Here is a 9,572-nt window from a genome sequence, read left to right as displayed (position 1 = left end):
TCCGTGCGGTGTTTAAGCACCAGCCCCATGCCCTGTGCCCCTCAGAGGTGGCCCACAGTGACCAGCCTCTTTTCCCACCCTCTGTCACTTCACGGCAAACTCACTATGAGTCTGGTTCCACTCCATGCTGAGCCCCCATTGGCTCATTCACATATTCTGGGACTCCAAACCTTCACCAACATGCTATCCACTGGGAATTCTCCACCAATCTTCTGTACAGAAGCCAAATGACATTTTCCTGATGGGAAAAGTACATGGACAGCCAATGGCCTGAAGCAGTCTGCTCCTGAAACCATCTGAGGATTGCCAACAGGGACTGACTGTGTCCTTCCTCAGAGTTCTGCTGCTGAGCAACTCAGCAAGACACCGAAGTCAAGGAGCTGACCCCTCACAATTGTATCTTGTGACTAAACACTTGTGACTAAATTGTACCTTGTGGCTAAACACTTCCTTAGAACCTTTTTTTCCAGTATGTTATCTGGCATGTACAGAGGGTTTCTGGCTTTTTCTTTGCCTGTGTAAAAAAAAAAAAAAAAAAAAAAAATTTTTTTTTTTTTGGTTATTTCCCCCAAACCCAGCATAAATAAGAAATCACTGGGAATTTACACCTGACTATCATAGGTTCATTCTCCCATACTGCGAAGTTCAAAGTCACAAGGAAGAAGAGTAAGTATTTGCAGTGTTGGTGTTTTGTTAGTATTGTTTAAAAGTTAAGTGTTACTCTTCTGAGAAAGTTGCGAGAATTATACTCTCTCGAATTCAGAAGCTTACCAGCACAGTTTAAAGTCAGATATTATTTCTAACCAAATTATACTCTTTTGTCTGCCAAGATATCTTGACAGTCTTAATATCCGAAGGCAGGCCTATGTGATAATCCCAGCAGTATTCTGGGGATAAGATTTTAGTGGATTTGTTGAGAAGGAAATACTTATTTAGGTGGCTTTCATCATGCCACTTGGCTTCTATGTCATTTTTTTTGGTCCTGGAGGATTCCCTTTAAGCACTCCTGGGTGATGTTTAGGACCTGAATGGGTGTGCCTCCCAAAATGGCTGTGTGGTAATAAAAATCCCCTTGGCCGAATGGAATGTAGGCTGCAGACTCCTTCCGCCTCTCGTAGGTAAACTTGTCGGGGTCTGCCTTGTACCACCAGGCCTGCAGCTGAGCCACTGAGTGGCCCAGCGTCTCCACTCCAAAGCTACCTTGGAAGACTGGTCCACGTCCATGCAGAAGAGGAAGTCCACTTCATGTTGGATGTGGGCCACAATGTGCTCCCCAATGGTTTTCATACGCATCATGCTGATGTCCTGCCACCTCTTCTCAGGCTTGATCTCAAACACTTTGAAGGAACGCAGAGGACCCAGCTCCATCAAGGGCATCCTGGAGACGTTGTCCACCATGATGTAAACTATGACTTTGTGGCCAACCATGAAGCACCTATTGGCAGATACTAAGAACTCCTCCAAGTAATGCTCAATGTATCTTCCAACAGCAAAAACTGTCAAACCCACGGTAATTTTCTGCTTGGCATAATAATTTTCTAGGATGGTGCTGTTGTAAGTGCCTTCCCACACGACCGGTGCCTTCCATCTGGTCACCGTCACCACCTCTGGACGTTTCTATGGGTTAAACCAGTTTGATAGCTGAAGCTCTCCGTTGTTTTCCTCTCGTTCATCTTCATCTGTGTCCTCCACTTCTTGGTAAATGTGGGTCCCATTGTTAAACCAACTCGGAAACCACCAGTGCTTCTGACTTGTGCTGTTACCAACTTCTGGGTTTTGGTAGTACCACCGTGATGGGACCTTTTCCCTCTCTGAATCTTGGTTTTCTCCTTTTGAATGATATATCCACAAGAAAGAGCCTTCTGGGCTGTGGATATATTCCCAAAACACAACAATCACAGTGGAGACAACCAGCATTGACAGAATCACTTTTCCTTTGACATTCATTATTTTCTCCTCATCGTCTGCTTCTCTCCCCGCAGAGTAAAAGGCAAAACAACAAAGTTCTGTTGAGCTCCACTCTGCAGAAGGAGGCAGGGCTGGGAGGAAGGGAAGGTTCAGCCTTCTGAAGCCTGATCCGAAGAGCCCGGGCGCGCGGCGGGGCTGCACCGCACCTCGGCCCCTGGCCCGGCGGCGCCCTTGGCCACTCGCACAGTCATAGGAACCTACAGTTGTAAGGTTACGGAATGCAGAGAATACCTGTGTATTTTTCGGGTATAGATTTCAATGGAGTAAACTTCTTAGGAAAAAAAGAATAAGTAATAAAATTTGAAGGAACTTTATACAGATATCAAAATCTTCAGTATGACAAAAAAACACATTAAAAAGTCAGAAGACAATCAGACTGGAGGAAAGAAATGATTGCAATACACATAACAAAGGATTATATTTCAAAGAACTTCTGGCAAATGTGCAGGCAAATTAAAAGCAGCCCAATAAAAATATGGCCTAAGGATATCAAAAGGCAGTCCACAGAAAAGAAAGAGAAAATGTCCAATAAACATAAACTTTGTGACCTGGAAATACAAATTGAAACAAGATTGAGCTACCATTTTTTTAATGCTTTTTATATTCTTTTTTTTCCAATTTTTAATTTTTTTTTATAAACCTATAATGTATTATTAGCCCCAGGGGTACAGATCTGTGAATCGCCTGGTTTACACACTTCACAGTACTCACCAGAGCACATACCTTCCCCAATGTCCATAACCCCACCACTCTCTTCCCCACCCCTCCCCCCAGCAACCCTCAGTTTGTTTTGTGACATTAAGAGTCTCTTTTGGCTTGTCTCCCTCCTGTTTCATTTATTCTTTTTCTACCCCCCCCCCCGGTTCCATGTCCACTTCCTCATATCAGGGAGATCCTATGATAGTTGTCTTTCTCCGACTGACTTATTTCACTAAGCATCATACCCTCTAGTTCCATCCACATCATCGCAAATGGCAAGATTTCATTTCTTTTGATGGCTGCGTAGTATTCCATTGTATATATATACCACATCTTCTTTATCCATTCATCTGTTGATGGACATCTAGGTTCTTTCCATAGTTTGGCTATTGTAGACATTGCTGCTATAAACATTAAGGTGCATGTGCCCCTTAGGAGCACCACGTTTGTATCTTTAGGGTAAATACCTGGTAGTAAAGTTGCTGGGTCGTAAGGTATGAGCTACTGTTATTAACCATTGGCTTCCAATATTAAAAATAATGACAATATTGGGGTACCTGGGTCACTCAGTCAGTTGAGCATCCAACTCTTGATTTCAGCTCGTGTTGTGGCCTCAGGGTCGTGGGTTCTAGCCCTGTGTCTGGCTCAGTGCAGGGCCTGCTTGAGAGTCTCTCTCTCCATCCCCCTCTCTTCCCTCCCCTTGCTCACTCTTGCTTTCAAATAAATAAATAAATAAATATTATCTTTAAAAAATCATGACAATATCAAGTGTTGGCTAGGGTATGAGGAACTCACTTGCATTGCTGGTGTGATTGTAAACTGCCAGAACTTACACAAAAGTAATGTGGTATTTTTATTAGAATTGAAAATTCGTATGTCTTTAACACAGCAATGTACACCTTTGAGAATATATTCAGCAGGAAAAAAATTTGCATTTCACATTTAATACATACATTAAAGAATGTTTATTATGACAGTTTTCTTATTTACAAAAGCCAGAAAAAAAATTAAAGGCTTGTCAAGAAGGTAGTGACTGAATTTTTTAAATTATGGAATTTTAGTCTACAGAATGCTAGGCATCCAAGTAAAATATTGAGGTATATCTCTACATATGTCTTAAACATATATCTATATAGAATAAAGTTAAAAAGTTACAGAGTAATATGTATTTATAGATTCTATAGTTCATAATATGCATAACATAAAGAAAATGGTAAATATATGTACATACGATTAGTTAAATAAAGCAACTACAGAGGGACTCACTTGAAATTGTTAGTGGGATTAACAAAGGGTTGTTAATGCCCATTTGGGGAGACAGGAAGAGAAACAATTTTCCCTTATAAACATCTTGATCTTTGGAAATGTTTCGGAAGCATGTATTGCTGTTTGATCCAAAAAACTAAACAAAAGGAATGACCATTACATGTGTAGGCTAGCTTAGCTCCAGTGCAAATAACTATCTGTTGAATGAATAAACAAATTTCTTGGATCCATCCTTTCATTTATGTAAGTCTGTTTTCTGCTTAGAGGGAGCCTGGGATCTCTACACTGACATTTCCCCTCTTTTTTTTTTTTTTTTTTTAATCGTATGGGGAACCTGCTTATCTCAGGCAGTTAAGCATTTCCTTTGGCTGAGGTCATGATGTTGGGGTCCTGGGATCGAGCCCCAAGTCGGGCTTTCTGCTCAGTGGGAAGTCTGCTATTCCTGTTCTCTCTGTGTTCTCTTTCTCTCAAATAAATAAATAAATTCTTAAAAAAAGCAATAAATCATAGTGATAATACTTTTTATTTTTCCTGTGTGGAAGGTTATTCCAATAAATTAAGTTTCTATTTTGATAATTCAGGCCTACATCGTTTTGTCAAAAGAATTCTAGCAAAACAAAAAAATGCACAAAACAAATGTAAATGGCTCTGCTGCTCCTGTAGTTAGAGGATCAAAGATTTGTGGCATAGATTTTTCCAACTTGATTCAGTCCTCTGCCCAAATTAACTAGAAAATGCTCATTTCATGCAATTATAGATCTTTATTGCTTTTCATTATAGAATGTTTTCCTTAAGGAATAGACCATTTTTGAGAAAGCCTAATTTTCTGCAGTGATTAAAAAAATTATAAAACCTCATCTTTTTGAGAATTGAATTTGAACTAAATCCAAGAACAGTTTAAAATTCAATTTCCTGCCTTAGAGAATCCATCAATACCTACCATGTACCCAGTAAAAGTCTATGTTTCTACTTACTGTGTTTTGATCACCTGATTACAACAATGGCTTAGTTTTTGATAAAAAAAAAAATCTCATTTTTTTCTACCCACACAATTATCTCTATGTGAACCTGATGGTGACTACCTACACTTGTTCTTTAATGGCGGAGGGCTGGGGTGGTGCCTTCTTCAATATTATTGCCTCTTTCTTAGTTCCTATTACTAATGTCCCTGGATCAGGAGTTCTTTACCACTCACCCAGCAAGGAGCAAGATCTTCTCTGCAGATAATATATGGATCTGTGCCTCACCTGTAGGCTGCTCTGGGAAGGCAGAACAACCACCAGACACGCAAGCGTCCTGAAAGCTTCTGCCTCCCCATTTCTAGGAACCTGGTCTGGATACACTGAGGAAAGGCTGCATCCCTTCAGGGAGGGAGAATTCCCTTTATTCTCTACCTGCACACAGGGTCGGAGGGCCCTGACAGTGTAACTCAGGTGGCTTTGAGAGTGATCGGTGGCAGAAAATGTGATAAAAATGCAAGGTGGTTATGGGTGGGTGTGTGTGTGTGTGTGTGTGTGTGTGTGTAAGGAATTTATCCAGGGAGAGGGGTTTAATTTAGGAGGTCTTCACAGCTGCCAGATTGAGGAGACACGCAGCCCTCCTGTGACAGTGACAGGCAGCCTGTAGGAGGCTCAGAGCCAAGGGGCAGACTGCAAGCTGCACATTTTTCTCTGGGGACAGACTTTTCTCAGAGTGATCGCGACTCAGAGGGAACTACTTTAATTCTGTGTAATTAGGGAGTGAGATGGAGCACAGAAATCCAACCGATGCCATTTCAGAGTATAAGACCCAGACTTGGAGCAACTATGGGAAGCCTGAAGATGTCAGGATGCTGGTATCAAGTGTCGTCTCATGAGGAAATGACCACTCCAATGAGGCCAGCATGAAATAGAAGACGCACAGGGCACAACGCAGGTACCCGACAAAGAAAGACAATCCAGGTCAGATCACGAAAAAGGTAATTCCTTGAACCGTATCTGACTAATGATTTTCCTGATTCCAAATGAGAAGGGATTCAAAGTTAATAGAAAAACCACAGGATATTTAAACTGTAGTTTTAATATATTAGCATATATCTTCATGCCTGAATTACTTTTTTAAAATAAGCTTTACATAATTCTCCATTTTTGATGTGGAATTATGCATTGGTATCTCCCTCGTCAGGTGTAGATAAAACAGAGACTGTCACAGTTGAGAAAGTCCTGTGGGTACTGAACTCCTAGAGGAATCACAGCATCATACACGTTTGTTCTACAACAGACTGCTGGCCTCACCCACACCGGGCCCTTGGTACTACTGCCCAGCGTTCCTCTCAAATCTGGTCACTATGAAGTCCCCTCGTCCATTCCTGACCTATGTGTACGGGCTGGAGAATATAGAGAAGAGATGAAATCACAGACAATTACTAGCCAGACCATACTGACTGATCCACTGAGGAAACAAGTCATAAAATTCAATTCGAATCACATTATACATTCTCTAAGGCCAGATCGCAAAGACCCACTCTTGGAAATTGCAGATTCCCATTCAGTAGTAATGGGAGTCTGCAGTGGGAAACAGAGATGAGCCTCTTACATAAGAATCTCGGGGGACTCTGATAGGGGTGGTCCATGGCCCATCATTTGAGAAATGCTGCCTGCAGGAAATTCTGCTTCCTGAGCTAAGCAATTTGCGTATCTATTAGCGAGCGAACAATTAAAATTTCATGGCAGCTATTTGCAGTGTATGTGTGTAGAAATGAGCTGAGATACAGGTGTTGGCAAGAAGCAGAGTATTTGGGTGCAGCTGGCCTGTCACTCTTCAGACTGCTGTAAGCATTTCCCATGCCCTATATTGCTTCCCTTCTTGGAGATGCTAAATCAGACTGCTATAAATACGGAAAAGAAGAAAAGGAAGTTTCTTCATGCACATGAAAAATAATGTCCCAAGTCGACTCCACCAAACCAAGTAAACCAATGAAAATAAAAGCTACAGTAGGCAGAAAAGTGTATCACTGTATAGTAAAAAGAGGCTATGGGAATAATATGAATGTCAGCAAAAATTCATGTAGAAAAAGAAGGGTTAGGCTTCCGGGCTTTGTGATAATCTGAAGCTCCACAGGAGTCCATTTTCTCTATGGGTAAATTCCTATTTTGGCCACTCAAGTTAACATCATATATAAGTACTTGTGTGTTAATTTTCTCCTGCATATATACTTAAAATTGAGAAAAAAATTTCTTGAGTGCGCTTGTAGAGGCCTGAAATCCTAGCTTTTCTGAAGAGACGATAAATGGACCCGAGGCAGGATACTTTTTGGAGATTGTGCTTCTCCTGGGGCCTCCCTACAATGGGAATGAAGGAGATGTATTCTCCTCGGCCTCTAGGTTTAAGACAAATATTTTTAAATTGGCAGGTCCTTAAAACAAGGTGATTTAAAGCTGATTTTAAAGCTCTTCTCCCACCTTCCAATTTTGTTAGAGTAGGCAGTTAGACATGAGTAGGAGGGGAAAAAGGAGGGTAACACTGGGACAATTGCCAGTGACCACCCATCCCCCGTCCAGAGACCGTCCCATCTCCCTCCGGCCAACCCTTTTTGCCTTTTAGCAGAGACAAAAAGCAGAGGCTACGGGCTACAGGGACTGGCCCAGCTTTGGAGCACATGCACTGAAGAAAGACTGTGTCTGCTAGAAACCCCAAGAATATTATAACATCATTTGCATTGCAGTTTGGGCCCTCGGTGGATTGTTCCTAGGCGCGCATGGCAAGATGACTACCACAGACTTGCGCAAAGAGCTCGAGGGGAGGAAACCAAGGCTGACACAAGGGTGGGGTGATAAGAATAAGATGGGAGGAAGGGTACCCAATAAACCCCGATAAAAGAACACAATGAGAAACTCTGGGCTGCCGGGCATCCTCGGGTCAGCCTCTCCTCCGTCTCCAAGTGTGCCTTCCCTTTGCAAAGAGAAGCGCTTTGCTGCTTTCACTCTATGAAGTCGGTCGACCAGATTCTCTTCTTCAAGGCCCGAGGAGTTCCACAACCCACCAGCCAGGAACCTCATTCTTGGGAAGACCAACTCTTGACGGTTATGGGAACTGTGACCTGGCTTAGTGAAATCACAGAGCTGTGTTGATTTGTTACCGACGGTGCTTCGTTTGAACTTCATCTTCTCTCTTCACTCTTCCATGAGGATGCTGGTAAGCCCAGAGGATCGAGGTACAACTAAAATGAGGTAGTGGAGCATTGGTGGAGAAGACACAAGAAATCCTAGTTCTGTTTTCTTTTTTTTTTTTTTTTCTAAGATTTATTTATTTAATTGAGAAAGAGAGAGAGAAAGGGAGAGAATGGGGGAGGGGCAAAGGGAGAGAATCTTTAAGCGGACTTCCCCCCTGAGTTCAGAGCCCCAACAGGGCTTAATCTGATCTGAGCTGAAACCAAGAGTCTGATGTTTAATGGAGTGAGCCACCCAAAATCCTAGTTCTTGACCCTGAGGATCCTGATGCTGTGCCTAAGGTATCCCCCCATCCCCTCACTTCACATCTACATTGAGGGAGGTCATTGCTGGGTACTAACAGTAGACCCTTCCTAAATATTGCTTGGAAGTCAGCACGTACTCTATGAGTAATAAGTAATAATAGAATTAATATCCATCTTTCCTTTTAATCTACCCCATCTTAGTTTGTGATCATTTCACATCACTTATTTTTTCTGAGCCTCAGTTTCCTTATCCATTAAATGGAAACAATGTCTACTTTGATGCTTGCCCTAGGATCACATGAAAAAGGGTTGCCAGATTTAGCAAATAAAAATAATGCCAAAAGGTGGTGCAATTGGTTAAGCATCTGACTCTTGGTTTTGGTTCAGGTCCTGACCTCAGGGTTGTGAGACTGAGCCCTGTGTCAGGCTCCACACTCAGTGGGGAGTCTGCTTGATTCTCTCCCTCTCCCCCCAACTCTCCCCCACCCCCCCCCACTAAAATAAATAAATCTTTTAAAAAATGTAGTGTTAATATAAGTGTGCCCCATGCAATATTTGGAACATACTAATACTGAAAAAATTATTTGTTATATATCTGAAATGAAAATTCACTTCGTGTCCTGTATTTTTCTGTCATTCTTAGAAATAATAGGTGATAATAGTAGCCATTTGTTCAGTGTCTGTCATGTGCCAGGCACTACTAGGTACTTCGATTACACTGGCACTATGCTGACGGCTGTTGAAGGCAGTTATTACTAACCCCATTTTCCATCTAGGATGTGGAAGTTTTCCAAAATCAAATAGTCAGTAAATAACAGTGTTAAGATTCAAATCCACCATTTCCTGCTGCTTCTTTAGTTGATGAAAGCATTTTGAAATTGGAGAATACCCAAGTGTTTATTACAAATGGGCTCTGGTCATTACTTCTATCCTGGGTACAGCAGAAGGGACTGGAGACAGTAATGGGACTATGGAGATTAAGAGATGCCATTGAGTGTAGGAAAAAGCCTGTATTTTCTTCTCAACTTACAGGGTGATGGTCTTGTGCCGGGGAATCTGTGTTTCTAGGGATACCAAGGCAAGGGCGTAGGGGCTCTCTAACCACATCACAGTGCCTGATGCAACACGAGATTATCTACTGTCAAACCTATGCTAGAGCAGAGATTTATTGACTAACTGGACTTAA

General features: G+C 42.0%; 1 pseudogene across 1 annotated transcript; it reads right to left on the bottom strand.

Annotated features, from left to right (window-relative positions):
- Window positions 1–669: 669 nt before the first annotated feature.
- Window positions 670–2,097, bottom strand: LOC309865065 (N-acetyllactosaminide alpha-1,3-galactosyltransferase pseudogene; annotated as a pseudogene). Its single transcript has one exon. The product of its transcript is annotated as an N-acetyllactosaminide alpha-1,3-galactosyltransferase pseudogene (transcript).
- Between the last annotated feature and the right edge of the window lie 7,475 nt (window positions 2,098–9,572).

The sequence above is a fragment of the Mustela nivalis genome (assembly GCF_964662115.1).
Source record: "Mustela nivalis genome assembly, chromosome: 5".
NCBI classification, from domain to species: domain Eukaryota; kingdom Metazoa; phylum Chordata; class Mammalia; order Carnivora; family Mustelidae; genus Mustela; species Mustela nivalis.
The sequence above is the reverse complement of the archived record's forward strand: the minus strand, read 5'-3'. Positions and strand labels throughout refer to the sequence as shown.